The 21,032-nt window shown below is 39.0% G+C and overlaps 1 protein-coding gene across 1 annotated transcript in view; it reads right to left on the bottom strand.

Annotated features, from left to right (window-relative positions):
* SV2C (synaptic vesicle glycoprotein 2C) overlaps window positions 1–21,032 on the bottom strand; it is a 247,578-nt gene that overhangs the window by 225,639 nt on the left and 907 nt on the right. The window lies entirely within an intron of this gene.

A 21,032-nucleotide genomic window follows, 5' to 3' on the forward strand; every position in this document is an offset into this window, starting at 1 on the left:
TCTGGTGGTTGCCAGCAATCCCTGGCATTTCTTGACTTGAAGATGTATCATTCCAATCTCTGCCTCTGTCTTCACATAACCTTCTTCTAAGGACACCTTGGATTTAGGACCCACCTTCATCCAGTATGACCTCATCTTAACTAATTTCATCTGCAAAGATCCTATTTCCAAATGATATCACATTCTAAGGTTCTGGGAGAACATGACTTTTTGGAGGAAATTATTCAACCCATAGAGACAGCTTCTGCAACTGTGGGAAAAAACTGCAAACGAGAATCATCTGCTGAAATAGGAAGAAACTGCCTCTTCTGGGGTGAAGAAGTTTTTCTAAGGCATGACACCCACAACAACCGCATGCAGACAAAAGCCCATGAAAAGAGAATGAGAAAGAGCAGGTCCCTTCTTCCTCCTCCAGCTTCCCAGTCTCTCTCATCTCCCTCTAGTGTCTCCTACTGGCAGAGCCTACCATGGAGCCATCTCAGGAATATAGTCTGCAGAGTCCCATCTCTAGTATCGCAAACAGAATGTAGAAAGGTAGGTTAGGAGCTAGAGAGTATCTTAATAATTAGCACAAGAAGGAAGTGATTAACTATGTCAGAGGTTGCTGATAAAGCCCTATTCACTAGTATCTATTGAAGAAACGTTTTTGCAGCCAGGCACAGTGGCACACATCTGTAGTCCCAGCTCCTTGGGAGACCAAGGCAGAAGGATTTCTTGAGCCCAGGAATTTGAGGCTGCTGTGTGCCATTATCAGGCCTCTGAATAGCCACTGCATTCCAGCATGGCCAACATAGCAAGACCTCGTCTCTTTAAAAAGTTGCTGATAAATACAGAAATATGAGAACTGTGAATTGTCCCCTGAATTTAGCTTCAGTTGTTTCCTGATCAAATAAGTTGAGGAAATTCTGTTGTAGTGCATTTTGTTGGACTGGCCAGGCATTTCAGCACTTTGGCCAGCTCCCTTCCCGTGGGGCTTGGCCAATACTGACATTAGAACAGTTAACAACTGTCACATACAGGCAGGCATCTACAAAATGCTCATAGTGCTACCTACAGCTATCACATATCCTGTCACTCCTCTCTGCTGACTTTTATTCTGATGTTTGCAAATGAGTTAAAGTCACCTAAGAAATGAACATATTTCTAGGGCCTTCCATAGACTACATAGAATAAAGTTAGTCATGATGTATATACTGTTTATACATTTCTGGATTCAATTTGCTAGTATTTTCCTGAGAGTATTTGTGTCTATGTTCATGAGGATATTGGTCTGTAGCTTTGTTTTCTTGAAATATCTTTGTATGGTTTTAGTATTAAAGTAACACTGTCCTCATAAAATGAGTTGGAAAGTGTATCCTCTTTTGCTATATTCTAAAAGAGCTTGTGTAAAATAGATACTATTTCATCTTTAAATGTTTAGCAGAATTCATCAGAAAACACCTTAAAATTGTACTAATCTCCTAGAACTGTGAGGTTTAAATAAGATAATGCATACAAACAGTCTAGGTGCCCTAAAAGCACCCAGGCATTCAATAAATATTTGCTATTATTAGTCTATTAATCAAACTTAATATAAGTAACTAGCATATTGCTATAAGAGCATACAACTGTCTGGTGAAGCTATGGCTGTCTTTATGTGCCATAGGCTGACATGCAAACCCATCTAGGTTGGCCAGAAGTGGTAATGGTGAAAACTCCAGAGATTAACATAATCTGAAGGAGAAGAATTTTAGATTTCTTTGCACAATCATTATATTCCCTTCTAAGACACATAGTGAGGGGACATTAATATTTAAGATAATTTCAGTATTATACTACTTGAAATATTTTGCTTTATAAATTATTGTTTTAATTTCTATGTGCTCAGGAAAAACATAATGCTATTTACTAGAGTCTTTAAATTAGGAATAAGCTCAGATGCAGGTGAATAATACACCAAAGTTTCTCTCTCTCTCTCCCTGCTTTGCATTTCAGTGACTACAAAAAGGTATGAAGACTAAATACAGACTGGTAAATAATGAATCAAAGGTGCTACAACTTTAGAGACCCATTAAACAAAATACTAAATATTTCAGCAGTTTTAATTATGCATTATTGCATTCTCCATTTTTTTTTTACACATTCCTGTATGGTCTTATGGACTGATACTCTAACAGAATGGGGAGAGGAAGCAGTGACACATATCAGGTGCTGTAAGAAAAAGCACTTTGTCAACATCCAATAGAATATTAATGAACAAAACTAATAAAAAAACAAAATCTAGCTCTTCTAAATGTTAAGGCTGCCTCTGGATATAAACAAGTGCCAAGCCTCGGCAGTTCTAGGTTGGTGATAATCACAGAAGCACATCAATGAAAGAGACTACTAAAGTCAAGGGCATGTTTTTCTGAGTGATTAATAACGTGTATTTATTCAACATCTCTCAACAAGGCTACAAGTAAACCATCTAAGCCAAATGAGTCTTTATAAGGCTCTCACACGGCTCTGCAGAACACACAGATTCCCTTGGTATATGGGCAGAACTTGGGATTTTAAGCCAGACAGGTATAAAAGCTCTATTTAAAACTCTGTGACCTTGAGCAAGTAATATGTGTTCTCTGGGATTATGCCCTTTCCTTTCTAAAATGCTGATTCATTCCATCTATAGTGATTGTGCCAAGCCCTGTGTCACCTCCTGGGTTCACCAGAGTGAACCTTCAAAATACAGACAAGAGAATGAGCATTCACAACATAGAGTAATTGCTACTGGATAACACAAGCCACTGGGAGGGTGCACATTGGAAGGGTGCCTAAGGTGGACCTTAGAAGACAAGGAATGACTTCCCTAAGGAAATCATCTTTAGTTGAGTCCTGAAGGATGAGTGAGAGTTAGCTATGTGATCTGGTGGGTGGGTGGGAGGTGGAGAGTCTCCAGGCAAGCATAAAGGATCAGAGGAGGCAGAGGAGAGCATTATGCCATCAAGGACTTGAGGGAGTGTACTGTGGTTCTGGTAAAGAATTGCTAATTTATATTAAGGGAAGAAACAGCCACTGGTGATTTTAAACACAAGAACAGACATGGTGTTTTGGTGTTTTACAAAGGTCATTCAGGTAGGATAATGGTATGAAGACGGACAAAACTGAAGTCCAAAGATCCTGTTAGGAAGTTGTTATATTATTCCAAGTGAGAGATGACAGTGACCTGGACTGAGGGTGTGATAAAAACTAAATATCAAGTGCCCAGCAGCACAGCAGCATGTGTTGGGAACCTTGCAAATGTTAGTTGCCTTCTTTCCTCTTCCCCTTCTACTCTGTCTCAATGTCCTCATAATCATGCAGTAAAGCCTCTCTCCAATGAATAAATTCACCAGAAAAAGTTCTTCATAGCAGAGACTTTCATGTGCCAATAGGAGAAACATATATTCTATTTTACCTCTATTTTTGGCCACTTTTGGATGAAATTTCTAATAAATGTTGATGTAAAAAACTATGAGTATGTCTGAGTTTCTTATAATGAATTTTATAATAATTATTAGCAGTCACTGTCCCTGACATCAACTGCTGCACTGTCTTCATAGCATGTAAGTACTGTTTGAAAGTTCTTCTGATAGTTTCATTTTTGTTTGCTAATTGTCCATCTCAACCCCTCTAGACTGTAAACTCCATGAGAACAGGCACTTTGTCTTCTAGGTTCTACCTCCCACAGCTGGGGCAGTGCCTAGCACTTAAGAGACATGATAAATACATATGGGCTAGCCACTTCACAGAATGAATGAAGAACAGAATTTCATCTCTACAAAGTAATGGAAATTGGCCACTCCTAACTGGTATTTCTACCTCAAGGCTGTTCCTGACCTAAGCCACTGTACACCTGATTTCAAATTAATCTTTCTAAATGTGTGGTTCTGATAAAGGTAACTTCTGAAATTGAGCCCAAACTGCTGCACCTGACCTTCACAGAGTCCCACCCACCCTTCAGCTCAATCTCCCACCTCTGCCTGTGTTTCTGTCCTCTCTCCCAGACCAAGAGGATCACTCACCACTCCCCAAATCACCCAGGGTGCTCCACCTCTGCACCCCCATTCACAAGATTCCCTCTCCTCATACATCCTGCATCTCCCTCTTTTGGCCTGATAAAACTTACTGCACTTTAGGGAGAATGTCAAAAGCCATTTTCTAAATCAGTGGTTATTAAACTAGGGCAATTTTGCACTCCCCCCAACCCCCAGCCTTGGGGACGTGTGGAAATATTTGGAAACATTTTTGGTTGTGACAATGCAGGGGAAAATGCTACTGTCATCTACTAGGTAGATGCCAAGGCTGTCATAAGCCATCTTACAATGCACAGGACAGCCTCTGTCAACAAAGAATTATCTGGTCCAAAATGTCAGTAGTGCTGAGGTTGAGAAACTCTGCCTTGAGCAAACACCAGACTGTTGCCTTCAAACCACCATGGAGTTCTGGACTTCTTTTACTGAATCCTCACTCTGTTGCACAGGGCTGATAGACAACTCGTCTGAGCTCTCCCTCACAGGTATGCATGCTTACTGAGATCCCACCCACCTCAGTTCTCCTAATTAGCATAGCATATCCCTTGCACAAGGGAGATGGTCAATTTGTTGATTGATTGAAATTTCTATTTCATTTTTTAAAATATTTCAGTTATCTCCTAATGTCTATCTTCTTCAATCCTGTTAAGACGAGAAAGTAGGCATTATCTTTTGGCATATGCCCTTTAAATACTTAAAGACTGTTATTAAATCACTGGTGTGACTTCTTATCTCTAAAGAAATTCCAGCACCTTTTATGATCCCATAGGAAAGAGTGCTCTTTAAGGGTAATAACTGATGCTAAGTTGAATTAAATGTATAATTTAATTCAAACGTAGAAAAAAGTTGAATTAGATGCTAGTTTTCTTACATACTGTGAAGTTGCATTTATCTCATTTAGCATAGCTGTAGCTTATGAGCTAATAAGCAAATAAGTAGCCAAACTGGACCTCCAGTTAACCCAAAGGCAGCTTTACACAAACCAGAACTAAAAAAAGGTCATGATTTCTCTAAAGCTCCTCCTTTTCCTATTATCCTAATATTTAACAAAGCTAAAAAGAATTTGCTAATTTTATGGCTAATTGATACAATAAATGCTTACTGAGCATCTTACAAATAAAATATTTTGGCCAATTTGCTGACATGGCCGTACATTCAGAGACTTTGGGCATGTTCTAAAAATTCAAATAAGAGCCAGAATTTACATCTAACCACAACTCTCAATGTTACCACTTCTGAGACATGAGAAATCTGAGCCTAAAAAATACACTCTCAGAGACACATATTAGTTCTTAGAATTAAACTTGAAATGGTGGATGAGAAATTCAGCTTGGATGAAGAGAAGGAAAACCTGGTATGATCAGAAAATACAATATGAATCCTTCTTACTGTTAATAGAAGGTTAAGCTGAACTACCTTGAACATAAACCCAAATGTCCTACAGGCTAAGAATGAAACCAATAGTTAGCCTGAGAAGATGTTATGTTGAGAAGATAGAGATCCTGATTCCCAGGGCTGTCAGTCAAAGACACAGTGAAAACTGCTATGAAAGAGAATTCTGTGTTGTCATATGTCAGCCAGACTAAAAATCAGTGGTTGGTTATCCTGAGAGAGAAGAAGGAAACCCTTATAAGCAGAAAAGTACAGTGTGATCAGAGAACCCTGAGAAGGCATTTAACGATGTCATGATTTCCTGAGTGAAGATGTTACAACTCATCACTAGCAGCAACAGGACATGAAGACAAGACACACAAACACACACACACACACGAGCAAAAGAAAGCACTAATATGGCAAACAGGAAGTACAGTAAAAATATTTCAAAAACATCACTAGGAGTCTCAGGAGCTCAGGTATACATTTTATAGCACTTCAATCTTAGGCAAAGATCATACAATTTTTAAATTTTGTAGTACCCAATTTCAAAATCATCTAGTAAGAAAAAAAATTCTAAGCCAGCAGATCACATACAGCATGAACTGTTATTTTCCATCATATCTGGGACTTTTATTAAGTGAAATACGATGTTACACCAACTGTCTGACATGATAATCAACATAGCAACTCATAGGGTAATAAGGTAATAATATATAATATGGTAATAAGGAAGTACATAATGCCCCAAAGCTGGGAGCAAATAAATTAGTTCTTCATTGCAAAGCATCCCTTTAATCTTGGCTCAGATTCTCCCCATCAGTGGGCAATTTAGGCAGCGCTCCAATGCCTCCACATCTTCCAGGGCCAGCAGGTTTTGCTGATGTCAGCCCGTAAGAAGAATTGCATCATTCTCCTGATATTAAATAAAGGTACAGGTATAAGATGACCTAGATTCATGTCTCACATTTAATTATATTAATCACTGGCTTTTCTCCTCAGGCTTTCTGGGAAGTGGATGTTAACCTTTACAGGTTTATTGTTTGATTATTTGTTGTTTTTGTTTTGTTTTGTTTGTTCATTTTGCATTTACTGCTGTTGAATGTAATCAAACTTTGTGCACATACATCTGTATGCCAAAAGGCAGGCATGATCATTACGTATCAGGTTCAGAGTGATGAATGTTTGGGAAAACAATTAGCTGTAATGTATTTATCAATAAATGAGGATAGCTTTGCCCTGACAACAATGTCTTCTGCATGCCGCAGATAGAGTGTGATGCCCTTATCAATACTCCAGCTTTAGACAAAAAGGCACACTGAGCAGCATCTGTTATTTAGTCCTGGGTCACTCTTTTAATGTCTTCTGATTTATTTCTTCTGAATTACCCTTAAATCAGTTTCAATTAATAGGAAAATATAATATCCTTGAGCTTATGGACAAAGATTGGTCACCAGGCCTTCAGCCCCTCTTTTGTAAGAGTCTCTTCAGGAAGCAAGTCAGGAGGCTCCCACTCTTATACACAGAAGACTCTGGCAGGGGACTCCCACAGGAAACACTGACTGACAGTGACCTCTAAGAATAACAGAATTTAAAAAATAGTATTAGAAAGAAACCACCAGATTCCTACTGGGCATCTCCCACAGTTGTTGAAGTAGCCAGCTTTGAACACCTGTTTCTTTTCTCCCTAAGCTTCCCCTGTTCCTACTCATTACTAATCAAAATTAGAGCTGCACAGTAAAAAACTCAGGGCCTTCACAGGACAAGCCTTCGGACTGCCTGGGTTTCAGGAGAGCCTCAGAGGCAGGATTATGGTAAAGGCTTGCACATTTTCTCCAGATCACCCATCTCTGTAGGTAGGCCCAGCTCACACACTACCCTCTCTCAACTACTGCCAGAGAGAGAATAATGTGACTGTCTTCACAGAAAGAACATGTTCCCTTCAGACACAATGTTAAGATAGAAGAGCTCTCTGTATTATATCCTGCTCCTTTCCCACCTCCAAATATGTCAGCTTACTACAATGTAGTGCTAAAATATAGAGGATTTAGAGATGTTCAAAAGCACCTAGTAATAACACATATTTAGCAATGCCTTATTAAATAATATTCATAGATATTATAATCTACCTCTACACATAAATTTAAAATATCAACATAATGCCTTAAGGGCAAATAGAAGAAATAATAACAAATTATGTTTTAAAATATGTATATGTTCCAGTGTAACAACTCTCAAATACAAAATGAAGATGTCGGATGCTAATATCTAAGTGTAGAATCATCACAAATGCAACAAATGCCAGTGTAGACAAATACAGGTGTGCTTATTAGCAACTTAATGTCACAAATGGGTTTGTCACCAGTGGTAACGTGATATGCAGAAATGATGAACAGCTCTCAGTAAGACTTTAAACACAACAAAATATAGTCTTCCCTTGATTTACAAGTAGTTTTACTCCTGGAAAATTTACAACATATCAAAATCGTGCAAAAGATACTGTGTTTATACATAAAACGGAATACAATACTAGGCTTAAATTATTAGAAACAGATTTTTTTACCTAAATAGATATCTGCTGGGATACTGGAAAACTGTGCGATATGCAAGGCAAGGCTTTGCTTATGTGGAACTGTATTGTGCACTGTAGGTCTTTGGTCAATGGAATGTGGGCTGAGTGGCGGTGTACCAGCTCTGAGTCTAGGGTTAAGACGTAGGTATTAGCTTCAGAGAAACAGAACCAGAAGGATGCATATGGATATAAATATAGAGAGATATAATAAAGAGACTTGTTATAAGGAATTGGCTCATGCAATTATTGAGGCTAAGAAGTGCAGACCCAGGAGGGTCAATGGTATAATTTAAATCAAAGCCTGAATCCAAAGGTAGAAGATCAATGTCCCAGCTCAAAGACAGTCAGGCAGAGAGAAAGAATTCTTTCTTAATCAGCCTTTCATTCTATTCAAGCCTTCAACAGATTGGGTGAGGCCTAGGAATCTGCTTTGCTCAGTCTGCCAATTCAAAAGGTAATTGCCTCTAGAAATACCCTCACAGACAAACCCAGAAATAATGTTTAACCAAATATCTGGGCACCCCATGGCCCAATTTAGTAGATGCATAAAACTAATCATCACAAGGCATCACATGTTTCTGCTCACCTTTCACATACTTCTGCCACCTCCACGCAGAAAACATGAACTGGGTAATTTATTAACCCAGGAGGATAAAAGACCTGAATTCAAAATGCAACTTGAAAAAACCCCAGCCATGCTCAGTCTAGACCACCTAGCCCTCAGCCAATTTACAGATTTGTGGATGAAAATAAATGATTGTTGCTTTATGTCACTAACTTTTAAAGTGGTTGATGTAAACAGTATGATGTGGCAATCAACGTCTGATATATCAAATGAGACAGTTTTCCTTTTTTCTCAGCATAAAGAATACAAGTATTGTTAAAAGAAGAATAGGAAAAGCCAATAAGAAATTTATGATGTTGGACATGGAATTGATAGATATTAGGAAAAAGAAGCAATGGGTAAAATATAGGGAAAAGATAGAAGTTAACCAGTGCAATATAAACATAAATGCTCAATCCAAGACATATGAGGTGCTGGGTATTAGAAAAACCCTTCAACAAATCATACCAATGTGTATTTCATGAACTCACTCCCCTACAATCACGTGGAAAGATAGAATATGTAAAGTTTCTGTATCCTGACAGATTCATGTAAAAGCAGGCAGAGATGTAATAAGGATTAAGACCCATAGTTTTCACAAAATAAAGCCTTTGTTATCAAAATTCAAATCAGAATTCATTTATCCTTTTAGATTTTAAACATATACAGCATTAAGTAATGAGTAGACCCAAAGAAAAACCCATGAGTAATTCATTTTTTTATCAACAGTTTTGCTTTCAAAGGGATTGGTATTTTCCACAAACCTGGCTTCTATCACTTAGTTATTTTTCAAATTAACTAAATATACCATTCTATCTAGTTACTAACATTCTGATATTTTTAGAGCTTTTATTCAATGACAAAAAAATAAATTATGAGTTTAAAAAACTTGTATATAACCACAGGCAACTAATCTTCCATGTTCTAATGAAATAGAAATGATTCTTAAATAATTCATATATATTTTTAAAGGTCTTTGGATAATGCCACATGACTTTGGAAGACTCTATATAAAAACTTGACTGACCTTCTGAGAAGTCATAGCAATGAAATAAATACAATTAGATACAAGAATCACAGAGTCTACAAGATAAAAACAAACTAGTGAAGATAAATAACTATGCAATAAGTTTGACAATCCAGATAAAATTGACAAATTTCTTTTTAAAGGCAGCACACTAAAGCTGACATAAGAAGAAACTGAAACTCTGGATAGCCTTTATTAAAGAAACTGATTTGTTAATTAATAAGAGGCATATCAATGAAATTCTACTACTTCAGTTAATAATAATGTATCAGTAATGGCTCATCAATTGTGACAAATCTACTACACGGATGCAAGAACTGGGAACTCGTGGGGGTGGAGTAACTGGGAACTCTGTACTTTATTTTCAAGTTTTCTATAAACCACTCAAAAATATAAAGTCTATTGATTTAAAAGCCTCTGAAACTGTATATTTCATTTTAAACAAAAATTAAAATGGAGTATAGACCCAATTATAAAATGTAAAACTATAAAATCTCTAGAAAAAAACATTGAAGGAAATCTATATAACCTTGGGCTTTTTGGTGAGACTTTTAGATGCCACACCAACAGCATGATCCATGAAAGGAAAAAAAAGAAAAACTGGACTTTATTAAAATTTAAAACTCTTTTTCATCAAAAGACACTGTCAATAGTATAAAAAGACAAGCCATACTAGGAGGAAATATTTGCAAACACATATCTGATTAAATACATATCTGGTATCCAAAATACACAAAGAACTCTTAAAACTCAACAATAAGAAAGCAAGCAACCCAATTGAAAAATGGCAAAATATATAAATAGACACTGCATCAGAGAAGATATACAGAAGGTGTGGTATGCAGAAAAATGATTCCTCAAATATATATTCACTTCTTGATCCCAAGAACCTGTGAATACTACATTACATAGCAAAACATGCACAGGAATGTTCATAGATACTTTATTGATAATAGCTCCAATCTGGAAACAACTCAAACATCTACCAACAGATAAACAGAGAAACAAATTGTGGTATATTCATATAATGTAATACTATGCATTCAGTAATGACAAAGAATTGACTATTGATACACAAAAAGACATGAATCTTTTCAAAAATACTGTATTAAAAAAAGAAAACAGACACAAGAGTACATACTGTATGATTCCTTTTATTTGAATTTCAAGTATAAGCAAAACCAATCTTTGGTGATAAAAATTAGGACAGTGTCTCTGGGAAAGGAGGAAATGAATGAAAAGGGATACAGGGAACTGTCTAAGTTAATGGAGATATGCTTTTGGCTACACAGATGTATACAGTTGTCAAACTGATCCAGCTATATATTTATAATCTATGTTTTCTGTGGATTAAAAATTATACCATCATGAATTTAATTAATAAAACAAAATCATTTCTCAGGAGACTCACAGTTTCTTATAGTGCTGAAACTCCAAAGACATTTATTTATTTATTTACTTGTTTGTTTGTTTGTTTATTTACAGAGTCTCACCATTTTGCCCAAGCTGGTCTTGAACTCCTAAGCTCAAGCAATCCTGTTTCAACCTCCCAAGTAGCAGGGACTACAGGTGTGTGCGACTGCATCCAGCTCCAAAAACATTTCTTGAATAGACAGTAATGAATAGGGCAATGGCTAATATAATGGGCAGCATCCTTAAAATAAATATGGGAAGTTCCTTAAAACTGTTCCTTGGAATAGTGATGTCAAAGGGAAAGACATTAGAAGCAAGTCTACAAGGGGGAAAAATAATTTGATAAGAGCCTAGGGTTCTCCAATGAGTTTTCTTGGCCTTGTGATAAGAATTCAGGATATTTAACACAGAGAGAGGGATGAATGCAATGTGCTTTATCCAGATCACTGAGGCTCAGAAGCCAGCTGATAGAGGAGAAATTTGAACAGTCTGGAAGTCAGTTTGTTGCATTCCGATTCGCTGGAATGGAATGGGTTCAAATTTGGAGGGTAAGAAGAATAAGGCCCAGGTCTAAAAGACCATGCAAGAGCAGTTTTGTGAAATTCTGGACAAGGCATGGAAGTCAAATGATAGAATTGCTCATGAGGGGCTTAGAATTTGGTCACAAGCGAAGCTGCTTTGCAGGGCCAACGGCTAAGTGTGCAATTCATTAGGGGCTCTTTTCTCTGCCTCTACCTTGTGGACTGAAAACCTTGTGAACTGGAAGTTCTGGGAACCCAAACAACATTCTGGACACAGTCACACCACTCACATGTCCACTGGCAGAAGCAAGACTCTGCCAAGCAGCTTCTCCGACCTTGCACATGGAACAATGGAATTCAGAGCAGGAGAGGGAGAACTTGATAAGCACCTCCAAAGGACTGAAGTCAGGATAGTGGGAGATAGTTATGACTGGAAGGAGCATGCAAGGGACCTCTGGGGCATTAGAAATATTCTTTCTGACTTTCGATCGGTGCTCTATAAAGAGGCATGTTCAGTTTGTGAAAATGCAGCTATACCCTTATTAAATATGCACTTTTCTTTCTATATAATATACCTTAATAAAAAAGGCTTAAAAATAATTTAAAATGCTTCCAGACCCTATGTGTCCAGTGCCAGGAGCTACAAATATCTCAGTGGCTTGGCCTCTTCCTGAAGGTATAAGAGTCTAGTAGAAAAATACACATAGAGCAGCCACCATGACATAATATGAGAAGCACTCCACAGCTGGAGCTGCAAGGGGCCTAGGAGAGACTGAGAAAGAGCTGTGGAGTGTCATGAAAAGGGACCTTCGAGCTGAGGATTGAAGGATGATTAGGAGACTTTTCCATAGAAAATATGTGTATGGCGGGAGTTGGGGAAGAAGAGATGGTAGGAGGGAGAACATTCCCAGCCCATGGCAAGAGAAGATAAAAAAATGCCAGTCTCCCATCCTGTCAAATACACAGTCATAGTAGAGCGAAAAAATGTGCCTAAAAGCAAAATATTCCAAGTATTAATACAGGCTTTTGACAGCTATTGGACAAATAAGATTTATTGAGGATGGGGGTGGAGGAATGGGGGTCGATCCTCAGCTCTAATGACCTAAGTCAGCAATGAGCAGCCCCTGTTCAAAGGCCACTGTATTGAGTGTTTATAGCCATGTTCCTTTTTCATACAAAATGAAAATAGTTGTATTGAGTACCAAAGCAATTTACGTTCTCACAACTTAGATGACCTCACCTACATTATTGCCTGGAAAAATATCCATGAGAAAAACTGGCACCGCTTTTTTAGCCACTAGAACACTAATACTTACACATTGCAGCATTGCAGGTGTATATTGAAATTAATATTTACCACCTCTACTGGTGCCTTAATTACAAAAGTCATGTGTGCTTATTGTTGAAAACTCAAACAATTCAGAAATTTATAAAGTAAAATATGTAAGGTCCTTTCCATACCCTAAAAGATAAGAGAGTTTGATCTTTATTCTTCCAAACTCTGTAATGTACCTTAAATTCTTTTTAGTAGAATCATACTATATTGATTCTACTAAATATATATATTTATATTCTGGTCATAAATTGCTATATTTTTAACTAACAACATCTTCAAAATATTTCCATTTTACCATGTAGGTTCACCTCATTCATTTCAGTGGCTGTGTAGTATTTCATTATTTGGAGTAACCATAATTAACGTGATCAGGTTCTGATAGACATATAGGTTGTTCCAATTTTTCACCACTGCAAATAATGATGCAATAAACATATAAAATTCCGATGAGTATTCTGATACCTCTGAGCATGATTAGAAGGGGAGGGACTAAGAAGTCTCTTGGGATTTTATCTCAACTTGGAAGCTGAGCAAGGTCAGGCCTGATTAGTACTTGAGTGGAAGACCGCCTGGGAACACGAGCTGTAGGCTTAAAAAAAAAAAAAAAAAGTCTCATAGAAAGCTTATTCAGAGTGAAAGGCAATTTGAGGCCCATTATTCATGGTCCTAGGACAACGGACCTGCATTAGAGAGGGGAACTGATTGTAAATACAGTACACTGTATCACTTGGCATGTTCGTACACTAGCCCTCATACATTCACAGATTCTCTAAACTCTCCAGGGACATCAACAGCACAGGGCAGCATCAGCAGATTCCACAACACTGGAACCAAGGCATTCTGGGCAGTGAGAGGCAGGCTGGGCAACACTGTGGTGATGTTGCTGCAGGGACCAGAGCAGGAGACAAGAACTACAGAAGCAATCTTCAAGGACTCAAAGAGTAGTGAGGAATCTTTGAAGCAGGCTGGGAATGCCACAACTGGGGTCAGACGAGAACCACAGAAGTGATTATGGTTGCTATTGTGAGTCTGTAATTTCTGCCTTCACATGGATGTGGCCAACAGGAAACACAGGTTGCAGATTTAATTGGATGCTTCAAAAAGTAATAGTCTTTACACTTAAATTGTTTTGTGTTCAATGCAGCTAGTGATGTGTTTAATATGCATTGACTGGAGTATGCTGTCTTGTGTTGAAAAGAATGGTGTGAGGGCAAACACGACAATGGCTCCATGAATTTATTAGAATATCACTTCTTAGATATGAAGCACAAAAATGAAATAAAGAAAATTGGCATGCTTAGAACTACTAAAAAGTGATATTAAAATACGTGTATTTTAAAAGAGGCTAGTCGGAGCTTGAAATGACAAAGTGGGTCACCTTCTCTACCCACTGCCAAAATGCATGGCTGTTCCTTGCTGCAGAAACTCCCATGCTGCGTGACTCAGCTGGGTAATTTAAAGCAAAGAATAAAACATCTCAGATATTTCTCCTAGATAAATTTTAGCCCCCCAAAGTTCACTACTTATCTTGCATACATTTGCAGATTTTAAAACCTAAATATTGGAAGAGATATCATCTTAGAAATCAAGCTGCTGGTGTTCCTGGTGTTTCTACAAAGGCAGAACTAGAACTTTAAGTTCCATTAGTTCAGCAATTACAGGAGCAGTGATGGCAGTGAGGACTCACTGCAGTCACCGAAGAATAGGAGACCTAAGGATATAGTCTTTAAAAGCTCCAGATGCTCATCTAAAGGTCTGAACACACTAGATGATTGTAATTAGGTGAAGACAGGCATGATGTAGCAGAAAGAACACTGAACTGGGTGTTTGATTACTTGGTTTAGTTAATTATAAGCCATGCATCTCAGGAAAATCACAAGTTCTCTGAGTAAGGAGAGGGCCGGGGTTACCATGAAGACTAAATACAGTGCTCTGCATGCATTTGCTGGATACAAATATGCATAGCTTAACAAGACCACCTACACAATTGGCAGGGCCCAATGCAAAAGGGAAACATGGGACCCCATGCTCATAGAATTTCAAGAGGTGATAGCAGAACACTAAACCAAATGTAGCATTCTTCTAAACGTGAAGCTTAGTGTGACTGTTCAGGCTAAAGACCCATGAAGCTGGCCCTAGGTGTTATCAGACCACAGATAGGTGCTCCTTGAGAACAGGACTTTTGTAACTGCATAGCTGAATCCTCCGGACTACCTTGCATTTGGCAAATACTTGGGAAACATTGATTGCTTCTGAAATTGCAGTATAATGAAAACAAGGTGGAATTTTATACATCAAAAAGGTATCCTCTCATTTTACAAGATACATATGGAGACAAAAGAAAAGATACCTTTTAAAGTAAAGTGCCTATGAAGTAACATGCTAGGAGCTTTGCGTATATTCTCCTTATGCAGTCTCTACACGCAATCCTACAGAGTAGATTACAAAATCATCTTTTCACAGATGAAAAAATTTAGGCTTAGAGAGGTTAAGAAACCTGTTCATGGTTAAAAAAGCTCAACATATCTGATCATTAGAGAAATGCAAATCGGAACAACAATGAGATACCTTCTCACACCAGTCAGAATGGTGATTATTAAAAAATCAAGAAATAATAGATGCTGGCAAGATTGCAGAGAAATAGGAATGCTTTTCCACTGTTGGTGGGAATGTAAATTAGTTCGATCATTGTGGAAGACAGTGTGGCAATTCTTCAAAGATCTAGAACCAGAAATACCATTTGACCTAGCAATCCCATTACTGGGTATATAACCAAAGGAATATAAATCATTCTATTACAAAAACACATGCACATGTATGTTCATTGCAGTGCTATTCACAATAGCAAAGACATGGAATCAACCTAAATGCCCATCAATGATAAGGTGGATATAGAAAATGTGGTACATATACACCATGGAATACTATGCAGCCATAAAAAGAATGAGATCATGTCCTTTGCAGGGACACGGATGGAGCTAAAAGCCATTATCCTCAGCAAACTAATGCAGGAACAGAACACCAAATACTGCATGTTCTCACTTATAAGTGGGAGCTGAACAATGAGAACATATGGGCACAGGGAGGGGAACAATACACACTGGGGCCTGTCGGGGAGGGACTGAGGGAAGGGAGAGCATTAGGAAAAATAGCTAATGCATTCTGGGCTTAATACCTAGATGATGGGTTGATAGGTGCAGCAAACCACCATGGCACATGTTTACCTATGTTACAAACCTGCACATGTATCCCAGAACATGAAATTAAAATTAAAATTAAAAAAGAAACTTGTTCATGTTTATACTGTTTTTCTCCAATAGGTCATTAATTCATTTGACAATATTTATTGGGCTCCTACTATGTTCCAGATACTATTTCAAACACGAAGGACAAATCAGCAAGATTAATACAAGACCAATTTATCCCTAATCCTGTCCTCAGTCTTCTAGGGTTTGTAGATTAGTGAAGGGGGACTGGCATTAATGAAAGAATCTCATTTTTTTTTTTAAAAAAAGGAAATTGTAAAATTAGTGAGCTTCATAAACAGAATTGCTAGATTTGGCAAATAAAAATATAGGACACTCAAATAATTTTAAGTTTTCAATAAACAACAAATAATGTTTTAGTGTAAGTATGTCTGCTATGGTCTGAAAGCTGGTGTCCCTCTCAAATTCATAGGTTGGAACTTAATCCCCAATGTGATAGTATTAAGAGGTGAGGCCTTTTGGAAAACAAGTAAGTCATGAGGGTTCCACCCTCATGAATGGGATTAGTGCCCTTATCAAAGAGGCTGAAGGGAGGTGCCTTGCTCCTTCCATGCGAGGACATCTATGGGGAATAGGCCTTGACCTGACACCAAATCTTCTGGGAACTTGATCTTGGAATTCCCAGCCTCCAGAATTGCGAGCAATAAATTTCCATTGTTTATAAATTACCCAGTCTAAAATATTTTTGTTATAGCAGCTGGAAGGGACTAGGACAATGTCCCATGCAATATTTGAGACATATTTATACTTAAAAATTTTTACTGTTTATCTAAATTCAAATTTAACTGAGCATCTTATATTTTCTCTAATAACTTCATGAGGAAAAGCACACTGTATTAAAAGTAACCTCACAACAGAGGCTTAGAGGCTGGACTGAAATCTGAAGAGCATAAGGAGTTAATATATTAGAGGTAAGTTAGGGCAGGTTGCAGAAGGAGACTGATGATTGAAGGTTGCTGGGGATGGAAGTGGTTTGGGGCTCATGTAAAATGAGGCTGCAGAAGTGAGCAGAGGCCAGACCACCTAGGGCTCTGAAGGCCATGCAAAGGTTTTCAGCCTTTATTGCACTCAACTGACCTGTCATTACAATGTTCCTTCTGCCAATGCCCTTCCCTTCTTTGCTACCAAATATACAACTGTCTCCATGGAGTCATTCCCAACCACCCATGTCACTCACTCCTATGGCTTTTACCAAAGAAGTTAGTCCTCTTTACATTTGTCTCACAAAACAGAATGGTATTTCACTGAGGGCTTCCAGCAGATACTTGGTAAATATTAAGGAGGAAAACATAGCTTAGAAAGTCCATGCATTCTGGGTTCTTGCTATCCTATCTAGTACTAGTTCAAGTGCATCTGCATATCTGGTTCTCCTAATGATAACATCCAACTCACTTGGCAGAGCTTGATAAACAGCACATTCTGGACCCAAACATGGAACCATTAATTTAGAATGTCTAGAATGGGGCTCGAAATTCCCACTTAAACAAGCTCCCCAGAAAAATATGATATACACAACTATTTGAGAATCGCTGGTCTATTTGGCTACTCTAGGATTCTAGGGTTTCCAAACAGTGGAAAATGATAAGAGAAAGCTCTCTTGGTTTCACTTGTGATAAATCTCACTGTACTCTTGACTTGTAAGAGGGTCCAAGATTGTCAGAAGACTGAAGCCCATCCCTATAGTGTCCAGTCTTAATCATTTGTATTATATACTATCTATGGGAAAAGATGTAGCAAGTATAACGTACATTAGGTGATCAACAGAAAATATTTTAAATGTCACACTAAATTGATCTGAGTATCTTCTTTATGTTAAGCAGGAATTATTTTTCAAATTTGATCCCTAAAATTGTTTTAATTCATACATCTAATGGCATAATACAAAATCTAATGGACCACTTATCTACAAAAACAGAGCCTATAGCTTCATGTAAAATTTTAACATGAGTTAAATTTTAAAAACACATTTTCTATACTACTTATAAGCAAAGTTCAAACTTAAAATATAACTCATCATATATTTCTCTATTTCCTGGAAAGAAAGAATATTAGAACTAGAAAGGACCAAATCATCCAATCCATCCTGTCCATTTATTTCATTTTGTTCAATACCTCTCAATAGAGAAGCCATCCTCAAGTGCAAATACTACTGCTGTCCCTAATTAGGAGAGGTTGTTTGTGATAAAATAAAATTGTGTTTTAGTATCCCATTAAGACATATTTCTAGCAAGAATTAAAATCGTAACTTCATTCCCATTGTTATTCTTAGCTGTCTCAAATAAAGAAAAAACCTCCAAATTCAAACCACTGCAACATTTTACGCTGGTTGCTCAACTGTGCAGAGATTGAAAAAACAAAGCAGAGATTGAAAACAATGTGGCAATCTGTGCAGAGATTGAAAAAGCAAAGCAGAGATTGAAAATAATGTGGCAATGTTGCATCAAAACTATATATACCTGCCAGGGGCTGCCTTTCCTGGGTTTATAAACGGACTTCATTGAAATGATGAGTTTGTGTTTAAATGGAGAATACTATGTATGCTGTGAACCACGGTCAAACAGGAACCTCACCAACATGGAACCAAGAAATACGCTGGTGTATTGAAGGTTTTCCCCTGATATAGCTGCATAGAATAAGAGGCATTTTGCTTTCACTGCTCACAGAAATCTACCATCATCTGGAGTAATATGAATAACAACAGTGGGCTGGTTAAGGAGCCATTTTGACAAATCACATGCTTTTATTCATACAATATGTCATCAAGTTTGCTTAAGAATAAGAGCTAACACTCCTAATTATAGGAAATGGGTTTTCTAGTACTTGTCCTCACGTGATATATTGCACATTATGATGCCTTTGCCGTAATCTCCTGGAGATTGGGAACTGGATCCTATTATTTGAAGCATTTCCACACTTAAGGAATATGATAGGGTTAATAATGAATAGGAGTTTTACTTACAAGCTGTTAGGCCAGTCTGCTGCTCAGATCAGAGAAGCTACTTTCACTGTCATTGGGTCATGAAAAATAAATCTGATCTCTCCACTACATGAACAAAACACTCAGATGTGATCCAGAGCTTCTTTTTTTCCTTCTCCAGACAGTCAGCAGCTAATGGCATTTGATTGCATATTACACTGTTAGGAAAAGTCTGCTGTCTGCATTTGCTCACATTGAGGGTCAAATTTCATTAAAAAAACAATGCTGGGAAAAGTCTCTAGAATTTTTTAAAAGATAAAATTCTGTGTGTGTGTGTGTGTGTGTGTGTGTGTAGGGGCTTTGTTTGCTAATATTTTCCATTCATGGAAAATTTGTATTTCCAAAGCCAAAGCTCTCTGAGATTATCTCTTTTGTCTTCAAAACAACCCTGTAAGGTACATAAGAGCTAGTATAAGCTATTTTTCACAATTCTCAGAGGTGGAAGATGAACCCAAGAGGGTAAGTAACCTGCCCAAGGTGACATAACACAATATTTGGGGAAATGGTGACTAGCATCTGTGTCTCTGGGTTCCTTGATAACTGCTTTTCTTCCTCCCTCCCTTCCTTTCTTTCTTCTTTCCCAACCCAGTCCCCTTTCATTCATTTTGCCTACATACTGCAGATTTGGGCTCCTTCAGTAAAGCCAGTAGAAAAACTTTGTCACTGGGTTTCCAGAAAGTGGTCTTTAAAAAAAAGAATAGAATGGATCGTGGATTTGATTTATTATTTTCCACTAGAGAATGCGTTATCAGTAGTGTTTTTAACGTGTATTTTTATGCCATGAAAGAGGAATGCGGCACATTGTTTTGAAAGACATTCTTAAACCTCACTTAGAGGCCAGGCCTCCTGCCAAAAATCCTGCAGAATGGTGGCGCAACGGGTTGGCACTACAGAACCTCACGAACCTCAACACCTAGGCGTTCACATGAAAACTTGCCACGAGCACGAGGCCTTTCGGAACTTGCCATGGAAAATGAGTGAACGCCTGAGAGATTAATGCCACATTCTTCAGAATTAAGGATAAGAATTAAACGGAAGCTACCGCGCTAGCAGTCAGCTAAGTATGAAGGGAGTAGGTTCAGCGGGAGAGGAGACCATCACGGCATCCCGGTCTCATCTCCTTAAGGCTCTCATGAGCCTTAAAAGACGCCTCATCTCCTCGGTCCCCCGGGGAGCGCCTGGTAGCTGCGGCTCCTTCCCGGCACTGCGGCGCACTGCGGAGCCGCCTGCCCGCCAGCCCAGGCCGTGCGGGGCTTTCCTCGCCGCCCCGCGCCGCCGCAGTCCTCCCGCCCCCCGCTGCCCCGCCGGGTCGCCGCTCTCCGCGCCAGGCGCGCCGCGGGGCATCCATCAACCCAGAGCTTTTGACGCACACACGCGCGCTCCCAGACGGAGACTCCGTCGCCTGCCCCCACCCGCCACCCCCGCCCGCCCCTCGCGGGTCTGCATTTGCATCACTCGCACACGTAGCAGGTGACGCGAGCGCCCCCAGCTCAGGCCGTCCAGGCGGCACCTCTAGCCCCCGTGGCTCAGCCCCTCCCCCCCCGCCCCCGCGCGCCGCCTAAGGTCCCCGCACGCCCACAGATCTGCTCCCGATTGTTCATCTGCCGCGGTGTGCTGGCTGCCCCAAGCCAAGTTCATCCCCGTATTCCGCAGTCCCCGTGGGCCCAGCCCGGGGCGCTCCCCGCGACGCTCTGGAGAAAAGTCTTCCCAGTTCTAGAACCCAGGCGGAGGGGGAAAAGTCCACTAAGAGAAAGGGTCAGAGGGTCGGCTGATGGCTTTTGCTGCCCTCATCGCCATCTAAGATTACCTCGGTAGCTTATTTACTGGGATCGGTCCCTCTCCCCTCTGAGCTTCACAGCCTCGGGTCTGCTTCGCCTGGCCTGGCGCACAGCAGGCGCCCGAAAGGTTTTTGCT

Source organism: Gorilla gorilla, chromosome 19 (genome assembly GCF_029281585.2).
Source record: "Gorilla gorilla gorilla isolate KB3781 chromosome 19, NHGRI_mGorGor1-v2.1_pri, whole genome shotgun sequence".
Taxonomy (NCBI): domain Eukaryota; kingdom Metazoa; phylum Chordata; class Mammalia; order Primates; family Hominidae; genus Gorilla; species Gorilla gorilla.